The sequence below is a fragment of the Micropterus salmoides genome, unplaced genomic scaffold, assembly GCF_014851395.1.
Source record: "Micropterus salmoides isolate LMB-PRFRI ecotype aquatic unplaced genomic scaffold, ASM1485139v1 Ms_hic_scaffold_11, whole genome shotgun sequence".
Taxonomy (NCBI): Eukaryota; Metazoa; Chordata; class Actinopteri; order Centrarchiformes; family Centrarchidae; genus Micropterus; species Micropterus salmoides.
The window spans coordinates 18,613,009-18,624,137 of NW_024040152.1; positions in this window are offsets into that span (position 1 = coordinate 18,613,009).

Here is an 11,129-nt window from a genome sequence, read left to right on the forward strand (position 1 = left end):
CAATGGCAGCTTAGAAAGGCGAGGGGAGGGTCGGCCTAATGCAAATATCCACTTTGTGCGCCTTAGAGAACCTGCACTAAACATTGACAACTACCAACTTCCACGCAAAGTGAGTAGTGTAGACTACTAAAACAGTTTAGATTTGAGTATTTGTCGCTGTAATTTGCACAACTTTGCGGACCACGTTCTTACATGGAGGCTTCCTTAATTCAGCAACAAGTGGGAAAGTGGAGAGGAGACGTATTCTGGAGACAGGACGCTGCAGCATCTCTGAAATGCGCCAAGTGCACCTGCTGAAGGACACAACAGAGAGGTAGGAAAGGTACGGCGTCCAAATACAAGTGCAACACCACTAAGTTTTGAAAATTAACTTCTAACACTCTGCTCCAATCTGTCTTTTCGTCATTATAAATTACCCCCTTTTATTAGCATTTCCCAGTCCTGCTTTTTATTTATGTCTACGACGTTTTCAGTGGAAACATTTTTGGAGACTTCTCCCAACATAGCGTCTATCAGTTTAGTTTGACCCACCTTTTCTCCCCTGTGCAGCTTATTTAGTGCAGCAAAGCCTGCCTCAGGAAAACGTGATTATCCTCAGACCATCGATACGCTGGCTTTCATTCAAGACATGCATGAGAAAGGCTTTGCAACATAATAGATCAGTGGGAGCCTGTCTGCTTGTATAGGCGTAGGGCTAAGGGAGGGGGATTTCACTTGAATGTTGATAATGTTGTGTGTGAGCGAAACAGACATTTTGAGAAGTAATAAATCCAATAAAGTGAGATTGACCATCTGGCGTTTGGAAGCTGTTCCGTTTACACGTGGACCATGCTTTTCTATGTAGCGTTTGGTAAAAACAGCACTTATAAGTCAACTCTAAGCTCCTTTTTGCGACCTCTCTGCAGCCTGCAAGTGTTTGCCAGCGGTGAGCAAAAAGTAATGTGGTGAAATGCTACTGTAAAATGCCAGCATATCCCCCAGAGAAACATCAAAGCAGACTCAACATGAGGCCTTTATCTGAACAATTGCTCCATTCTACTCTGCACCCCAACCCTGACCACCCCCACAACCCCCTATTCCCTATTTCCACCTGATTAAGCCCTAAAGTGAGCAGACTTGAATCTGGAGGGAAAATGCTTCACTAATTCAGACTCTCATGTCTGACACAAAAGAGAAAGACTGTTCTCTCCATTATAATTTGAGTCTGACACGAGTTTTCTCTGCTGGGTTGAGAACCATATTGTTGACCAAATATAGAGGACCAAGTGTTAGTGAGGGAGACCAAGTGACAGCAAATCTTCAGTTTTTCATATTTTCAGTTCAAGCTCCTACTTTGTTATTCCGGCCTAATAATGCACAAATGTATTGCTGGATACTAGAGCTGCAATAATTAGCGATTAATCAATTAAATCTATTAAATGAATTGCCAGTTATTTTAATGGTCGGTTTACCATTTTGACTCAAGACAAAAAGGCTAAATTCTCTGATGTCAGCTTCTCAAATGACCTTTATGACTAAACTGATTTGGGGTGTGGACAAAACAAGACATTTGACATCATCCTAACTTTTAAAATGAACAACAAATTAATCGATAATGAAATCAGTCATTAGTTGCAGCCTTACTGCAAACTGTGTAAGGTATTTAATATACTCTATTGCAGTGGTTCTCAAACTTTTTCACATCAAGGACCCCTAAGCTGTCAGAAATTAGACCGCGGACCACCATTTGATAAGATTTTTGCTTTTAGATGTTTTATTACAGAAATGGTATGAAACCTATGGCCCAAATAGTCATACATGCTGTCATTGTTTTACTTACGGATGGAATTATAACTATTAAATAAATTAATCCCCTTTTGGTTAGGGACCCCCTGAAACACCCTCAAGGACCCCACTTTGAGAACCAAGCTCCTTCCATCAGATTATTTGTAACATTCGTACATCAGCTGTGCAACAAAACCAATGTACCTGATTCCAGTTAATAGCAGCATCAACATGTAAACATGATACACGTTGATGCTGTTTTGTCTGTTTTCCACCAAAATCAGAATGTTATTGACCAAACCAGATGTTTATTATCAAGCATACATTATCGTGCATGTGTAATAATCCATAAAATGCATGGGCAATAGTTAAAAGGCTGTTTGTTCAGATGGGGACACTAGTTATCAGGGATTGGTGTGAATGCCACCAGTGAGGTTTATGACAAGTCTTTACAATTCTGGAGGAAAACCTCTGACAGCTCCTCTTTGAGAGGCTCTTTATTGTTGTTGCCAGACACCCCTCTGCTGCTACTACTACTGCAAGTTCAAATATCTTCCAAATCAAAACAGCACAGTTTAAAGTTGAAATTTGTATTTGTGAGAAATGATCTCTATTGGTGAGAATAAGCAGAAAGCAGCCAGCAAACCACTGTACACATTCTCTGAATGGTGGTGACGTTGCCAGGCAATGTGAGCTGCTGGATGAAGGCTGCTCGGGTGGCTCTTTTTCTCCCTCAGACTGCTCTCTCCATCTCTTTCTGTCTCACAACCCCCCACCTCTCCTCTCAGCTTGCCTCTCCTCTTCTACATAATAATAGATGCACCAAAGGCTGATTACAAACCAGGGCTGTCAAACTGATTATTAATATTCTCCACTTTGTGGGCCGTTTACAGGGACAAAAGTTCATGGGAACTTCCTCTATTGTAATTTGTTAAATTTATGGTTTTCACTAATTCGCTGTGAAATACAGTAGACAGAAAGTCTTCCAGTCTTCAGTTATTGTCAGGTGCATGTGTTAGTCCTGTTGTATTCTCAACTTTATTTTGCCCACCAGATGAGGGCAGTGTTCTGTTGAGAAGCAGTAAAGCCAGTATTAAGAGTAGTAGACCTGCTGTTTCTGCTGTTTTGTGCTCTGAGCTGCAATCGCTGTGCCCCAGACTCAGCATCTTTTGAAAGCCATGTGATTTCAGGAGTCTATCTCCATCTCTAAACAGGAAGGAATCATTATTCTGACAGCAACTCACAGATGAAGTTGAATGTTTAGTTTGTATAAAAGCAGGCACTCTCAATTGTAAAAGGCAACAAGTACACAAACAGTGAGTATAATGTCATGTCAATGTGATGAGCATGGAAATGTTTGTTATTTGTAAATTAGGATTAAAGTAGCTCGCTGGCATTTCACATATCTGGTGGACTCACAACAACTACATTTACACTTAAAGTTAATAATTTTCCCAGGTAATTTTGCACTGTAAAGTCTTAAATTGTAAAATATTATATAATTTTACACCTTAAATTATGGCTAAAGCTCAGTATAGATTTCTCTCATAGACTCATCTGTAGGCTCCATGTGCTTTCCATGCTCTGCTCATTTGTGTAATGACTTATCTAAACCAAATATGTAAAAGTAGATATAGGAAAGTTTGTTAACTCAGAATTTTGTCATTGAGGAGTCCCTCAATGACAAAATTCCTCTTCCTGATAGGCCCTATCCTCAAGAGACAGGTATAATTAGAGCTATGGAAACAGGAAACACCTCGCCCTCCCTATCGTCTTCTCTCCCCCTCTTTCTACGTCTCTCTCTCTTCCTCCTCGTCTCTTGCTTCTCAGATGTGCATTTATTTGTTCAAATTATCAGGTGCAGAGACGTAGAGTAAGGTCTATAATGAGTCCTGTGATGGTTATCAGCGTGTCTTACATCCTTGGGTTTACTGGAAATGAGCACATGTCTTGTGCCTTGTTTTTTTCCCTCAGAAAGCAGTTTACCCCATGCTAGATAGCCTGTCAGAATGAAGATTTTCATTTATTTTCATTGTAGATTCAATTGCAGATTTACTTCAGCCTCTATATTGTCAAAGAATTTCCATTTCAATTTCCATAAAGTGGTAGGCTACCTTAAAACTAACACAAAGGCATTCAATGTATAGTGATAAAAAACATTGACGACCAATTGATTTATTGGTGACCAACTGATTTATTGGCTAATTGTTTGAGCATAGTTATCATGCTGTAGGTAAACATAACTATACATAAGTATGTGTTTATTTACTGTATAGTCCTTTTCTGAGTCTTTATGACATCAGTCACTGATATGACATACAGTATACTGCAATGTCACACTGTCTAAATCTTAAACCTCCCACACTCTTGCATTACAATGCTTTGGCTTTGACTGCCAGTGATTTATTTGTGGTGAATGTTTACACGCCCATGGTAGTTTAACCCAATGTGAGGGATGTAGTTGAGGGGCCTCTAATTTCTGCTCCTTCCTCCAAAGATTAAAGACCTTGTGGAGACCAGGTGTACAGTTCAGACCAAAGTTTAGCCACCAGTCGCACCTCCCTTCATCTTAGACCACGTAAATGACTTGCTCGTGCACCACACTCTGCCTCTGTGAAGGTGCACAGATATTATACATATTTTTAGAGCGGGGATGCTTCTTTTGAAAATTCAGTAAAAGTGGTGCACCATCACTTAACCCACTCCAACAGTCTCTCATTCTGCTCAGGCACGCAGAGTTCAAGAAACAGAAAAGTCAGCATTTTTTGTTGATTCAGTGGAGCGGCTCCCACCTTTCCCCTTCCTGGTGTGGAATGCACACCTGGAGGTGTTTGCTGAGTGACTCTAGTAATCCATATAACAATGCAGGCTGACATCTGGTGCCATCAGAAGCACTCGAGGGAGTTTGCTATAACAGGCGCAGCATTGTCTCTATAGACCGGTGTGGCTGCAATGCTGTGATCTCTTTATTGTGACTTTTATCTTTAATCCTTTAATTTTATTACTGACAGCAGAATAGAGAGTCCACATGGTGTTAAGATGATTAGAGTATTTTAAATGAGCAGAACATGCTCATTTAAAAGACGCAACATGTGACAAAATAATGGAACTGATTCTGAAAGATTATGGAACTGATTTGTGAAAAATAATGTGAAAAACGGAAAAATGCATGTAGCATGTTTGGAATTGGTGACATTTTGGGCGCAACATATACTTCCGTCCAGCACTTAGTTTTTATTTCATTTGGATGTTTCTGCCTTTGTAAATGTTTCACATAAAAATAATGTGACCCTCAATCAAATCACTTATATTAAAGGCACCATGAATTGGACATTTTGGAACAGGAAGCACAGGTAGTGCAATCTTCCAGACTTTGTTGACATGGCAGTTGAGTTGCACTGCTCTTGGTTCCCCTCGCAGTGTACACACAGGAGGGAGATGGGTGCAGATAAAACGACTGGGTTACGCCCCACCGAGGAATTAGGATGCCTAGGGGGCTGGGAAACTTTCTGCCTGGCTAGCCTTAATATTGTGATTCTCCTCACTCAACAAAGCAGCTTGTTTGATGGAACATGTCAGGTTCCTCCAGGACTTGGGGGCTGGTGCTCTCCTCTGGTTAGACAGCTGTCAGCCCCTCAGAGCCCAGAAAGCCAGCGACTCCTCCATGTGTTGCTAGAGACTTCAAAGCAGCAGAGCAGAGTGAGGTGAGTACCGATTTTCAAAACAATTGAATAGCTTTAGCTGGGATTAATCTGAATTCTGTGCTGGGTTGCTGAGTCAAGTTGCGCTCACTGAGCTTTGGCAGTCTTTGACTTTGTCAGATCTGTGAGGCATTGTTCTGTCTTTGGATGTTTGTCATTTGTTCTCAGAATTAAATCTGCTGTCTTTAGGGGAGAAGTTAACTAGGAGCCACTGATAACTGCACTTAATCCAAGAGCAAAGCAAAGTTAAGCGTTATTTTTACTATACAGTATTTCATGTAGAGGATAGCAGCCATTGTTGGGCATTACTACTACTACTTATTATTTTGGTTATTTTGATAACCAACTGTGATAATTCAAACAATATAATTCAAATACAATAAGTGCAATGCAGCACAGCCAAAATACAGGATTTATTTGACATAGTAAGTCAGTCTACTGTATTTAGTGGATGTATGTGTTTTAAATTCTTGTTGAAACAGATGTAATGGTGCGTGGGTACCTAGGCAAGTCTGTGCAAGGATAGTAAAATCTAACATCAGTGTGTTTAATGTAGGAAAGATTTTCTTCATGACTTTCATAACCTGTTCTTCTGCCCTGCAGCACGGATTAGATTTGATTCAGTTAGATTAGACATTAAAGTGGAGGAAACAGGGACTTATTAAACCACATAAAACGTGTGCTCTACATGATGACATTTAAGTTATACTTCACTGTATTTACTGTATGTCCACAGTACATATTGTAGTATTTGTATAGATGGTCAGCGTATCCTCTCCTTGACTCCTTGATGATTTCAACTGTGGGAGCCACTGCTGTAACTCAACCTTGCCTCCTTCAGCCACCTGTGCTCGCGTGCTCAGAGAAAACACTGGCTTTTGTGTTGGAGTGAGACATCCACACAGCAGGGGGGCTAAGGTAGTATTAGGCGGCTATGACAGGTGGCATACTCCTCTGCTTCCCCACAGTAAGGAGCATGAATATGGTTGGGCTGTTGGTGGAACAGCTGCACTACACTGCCATGGAGGTGTGGGTGTGTGGGGGGCTGAGGGGGGGTAAATATCTTTCTTGACAAAGACATCAGAAAAAGACAGGAACTGCACCTCGAAATGTAATTCCAGATGCATTTCTTTTTAAACATGCAATGTGTGCATGTCTCCAATGAGTGGGAGAATGGGGGTTGGAGTGCTATGTGGGTGTTTGTGTAGCTGTTTGCATTTGCATAGCAAGGTAATCAGTCTGAATCCTGGAGCCTAAAGTGTGCAACAGTACCACTGTGTCTGTGAGAGGAGTAACGGTTCAGTCAGAGCCTTGAGTAACTGTTTTTACCCGCCCGTTGGGACTGGTTGAGAAGGGGCAGAGGGGGAGGCAGTAGTTCAGCCTGTGTGAGCCTGGATGGTGATGTGTGTTCTGAAGGCTGTGTGAGGCAAAAATAAGGAGAACGATGACTTGTTCAATTTGTCCTCTCTATGGACTCCAGTCCAAAAACTGACCTGTAAGTATAATTCTTCTTACAACGTGCAGTTCTTTTCATTTTTGTTTGTGGTCACAGCTCCTCTGTGTTATCTCAAGGTTAAACAGTGACTTTCTTGTTTGCTATTGCTTTATCCTTTTGGAAAAGTCAGATATGGGAGGTGTTCTTGCGAGAACATACATGTATGTAACTCAGAAACTGAAATGAAATGTTGGATTAGACTTGCAATGATGAATCAATCCATTGCTTCGCCGGTTGAACAAAAATTAATTATCAACTGATTTAATGTCGACTAATTGTTTACATGCCAAACAAAATGCCAAACATTTGATGGTTCTCAAATGTGAGAATTCGCTGCTTTTTTTGCTCTTATGGTAAATATGTTTGGGTATTGGACTGTTGGTCAGACGCAACAAGACATTTGTAGATGTCAGTTTGTTTGGCATTTGTCATTGAGAAAATAGTTAGAAGATTAATAAAAATTAATCAATAATGAAAATGACTGTTATTTGCAGTCCTAGTTGGTATGGCTTTCCTGAGCTGTTGCAAAGTAATGACACCACAACCTTTTTTTATCTACATGGATCTAATGGACATTATGCTACTGTAAATTTAAATGAATCTAGATTGTCATTACTAACAACATATTGCCACATCTGTTGCAGTTTAAAACACCATGCAGGAGTTTAAGAGGAATAAAAAGGTTGAATTTTAAAGTTTTCATAAAAACTGATATTGGGTGGCCTGTGTGCTACTGTGAGGTTGGTATGAAGTGAGGTTGGACCAAGGTGTCACATTCCACAGTTTGGTGTGCGTGTTTGTGTGTGTGTGTGTGTGTGTGTGTGTGTGTGTGTGTGTGTGTGTGTGTGTGTGTGTGTGTGGGTTCATCACATTTGACCACCCATCTATTTACAACAGAGCATATACTTGATCTAATCTTGCTTAAATTTAAGACATAGTTAAGCCTCCAATGGTAACTATGGTAAACTAAAATTTGTGTGTGTTTGTCTGCGTGAGCATGTGCACATCTGAAATGGACTGCAAAAATCTTTCAATCTTAATCCAAACAACTACTGTGTCCATTCTCCTCCTTAAATCTGTCTTAAATTTTTATCTGTTGAATTACGGTAAGATATGACGATGAAAAATGTGAAAACTGCAGCTCTCATGTCATCTGACTAATTTGTTCCCTTGATAGCTTTATCAGATTGGGGCTCTGGACCCTTGGGACTGCCCTATCTGCTTTTTCAGATCGCATAAATATTGTTTACCACAAGTCTGCTTAAATGAGGCTATTTTAAACCTTATGGTTGCTCATGGAAAAACAACAGGAAAAGTTTAACTCTTGTAGTTGTACAAACATATTAGTTTAGATGGAGCTGATGTTTTACTGTCCACAACTTTGCTGCTCTCTTGATTTGAATCTAAATGCACTTTAGATAAGAACATGTGAAGCCTACAGATGGATTTTGTCTTTAGCACAGGGACATCAGCACTGTGGACTAAATCACCCCAAATGTAAACATGCGTTTTAGCTCCAGGATACGTGTTGATTACTGTTTATCCCAGTACAGTAGGGCTTGCTCCTGACCTAAATCACCAGGACTAAAAACACACACTGATGCCTCCTCAAGTGGACACAGAGGAACCACGTTTCTGCATTGCTGAACAGGACATTCGTTTCTTCGGATCCAACCATGCTACAAAGGTAGCAACTATTTTTTCTGGGGTCCACATAAAAACATTAACACTCAACATACATGAACCATCCACACTAATGGTTGGGGTTAAGGGCCTTGCTCAAGGGCACCTCAGTGGTGGTGGTTTTATCCTAAAATCAGATGCTGAACAGTAAAGCTGTTGCAAGTCAGAAAACCTTTTAAGCAGAAAACTGATTTTCACATTTTATTCACATCTTTCAAACTACACACTGATACTGAATTAACATTTAGATTGTGATATCATCAACAAATACATATTTTTTTTGTGTATAGCTATTCTCTGAGTATATAGTTTTATCACAATCATAAGCACTTTGAGTAGCTGACTACTCCAATGCTAATTTGAGTCCTGATAATCTGTAGTATAATTAAATAGTCATTTATTTTGTCGTCATTTAAATATAATATTTTACTTTAACAATCTAAACATTGTTTGATAATCTCTAAAAACCATGGACTGTAAGATTTTGGAGCACAGTTTAGTTTAAAATAGGGATCCCCTGGAACACGGCGTTCCCATCTTGAGAGCCTCGGGGGACCTCTGTTGCATGTCATTCCCACTCATTTCCTGTCATCTCTCTACTGTCAACTACATGTCATTTACTTCAATATCTTAAAAACACAGCCAGTCACCATGTTGCCACGACAGACAGGGCTGCAGCCTCACCTCCCCAAAATTATACAGGACTGACTAAAATCTGCTTCGCTGGGCATCCGGCTGGCTCAGTTGGCTTGGACATGTGCCGACTTGAGACCTTTGTTGACTTCAACTTGAACCATTTTGCTGCTCATAATTTCAACCCAATTAGATAAGTAAGAATTAAAAAGAAGGAAAAGGAGAAAAAAGGAGGGAATGGAGGAGACATAAAAGAAGAAAATCTGCCCTCACTGACAGTGAAACCAGTCCAGTGGGAATGGCAGAAATTATAGGGTCAGCCATGGCACAAACATTATGTGACTTAGAGAGAGAGGAGTGTATATTTGTATAGTGCATATGTAAGGCATGTGTGTGTCTGTTTATATAGTAGATTATACAGTAGATATACACATAAGACTAAATGTAGATGTATATATGACAATACATGTTTTTACTGATTCATGCTCTCACTTCTAAGCTTACAGTAACGTCTCTTCTTTCTTTCCAGAAGTACTACATCAAAGTTCCTCTGGATACTTTTGTCAACATGAGAATTAAAACAGTGTGTTTGTGTGAGCCCACATGTGCTGTGCGAGTACAGCCAGTGACAGTGTGTCTATTTGTCTCTGTCGGGTCATTGTGATGTCTGCCTCTCTAATGACAAGAATCTAGCGCCTCTCTCTAAATTTAAACCAACCCAATTACCTATCCTCACTGCATTCTCTGTTTACACAGGCTGGCTTAATATGATCTTCACATTTTCACACAAAGCGTGCATTCTCACGGAGCATGTTTTTCCTGAGCAAGGATTTCCTGTGTATAGGAAGTGATGGGAACCGCTAATAAACTATCACTTTTTTGCATTCTACCAGTACAAACACGCTCACCTCTCCTGTGTTTTTGTGTCTCGTGAGGGTCTTCTTGTGATGCTTGTCGGATCTCATCATCAATGAATGTTAACTAAAGAGATATGTTTATTTCTTTATGTGTTTAACTCAAAGACAGAAAGAGGCCGCCCACCCTGAGCCATGGTTCTGCGTGAGGTTTCTGCCTCTTAAAAGGAAGTTTTTCCTTGCCTCTGTCGCTTAGTGCTTGCTCTTGGAATTGTTGGGTTTCTGTAATAATATCAGAGTACAGTCTTGACCTGCACTTTTATGAAAAGCGCTATGAGATAACTGTTGTTGTGATTTGGCACTATATAAATAAAATTGAATTGAATTGAAAGACAACATGTTTATGTATTGTTTTAGAGTCAATCTGTTTTGAAGATGTCATATCTGTGTAACAGGAGGATCTCCCACATATGTCAGTGGTTTGTAACGGCCAGTTAAACGATTGGGTATTCCCCTGACAATATTTAAGGGGAACGCCATTGTAGTGAGTGACCTGAGCCACCAATCCTATGCTGATGTCTTCCTTTCTTTCTCCTTTTGAAAAGCAGCAGAATAAGCTGAAACCCTAGTCCATTTGTATTGTCAGGACAAAGACAGACCATTGTGGCAGGAGGGGTGGAGGGGAGCTGCCTATAGAGGTAGGGGTGCATGGGGTCAGGGGGGGGCAGAGAAGAGTTAGTCAGAGTCTGACCCCTGCTGGGTGGAGTGTTGGGGGCTCAGGGCAGTGGGGGGTGTGCAGGTCAGGTAGTGTTTTTCTTGTGTGTGTGTATTTTTTTTCTGAATGACGAGCCTGAAGTTGCAGCAGTGTGCATTTATCCAGCTGGAAGAGGCTTCAGTAGCAGAGCAGCAGCAGGGCGGGGGAGGTTATGTTGGAGGGAGGGTGAGTGACGGGGAAGGCAGAGCACTGCCTCTCTCACGCTCCAACAGGAGTTTAGTCTG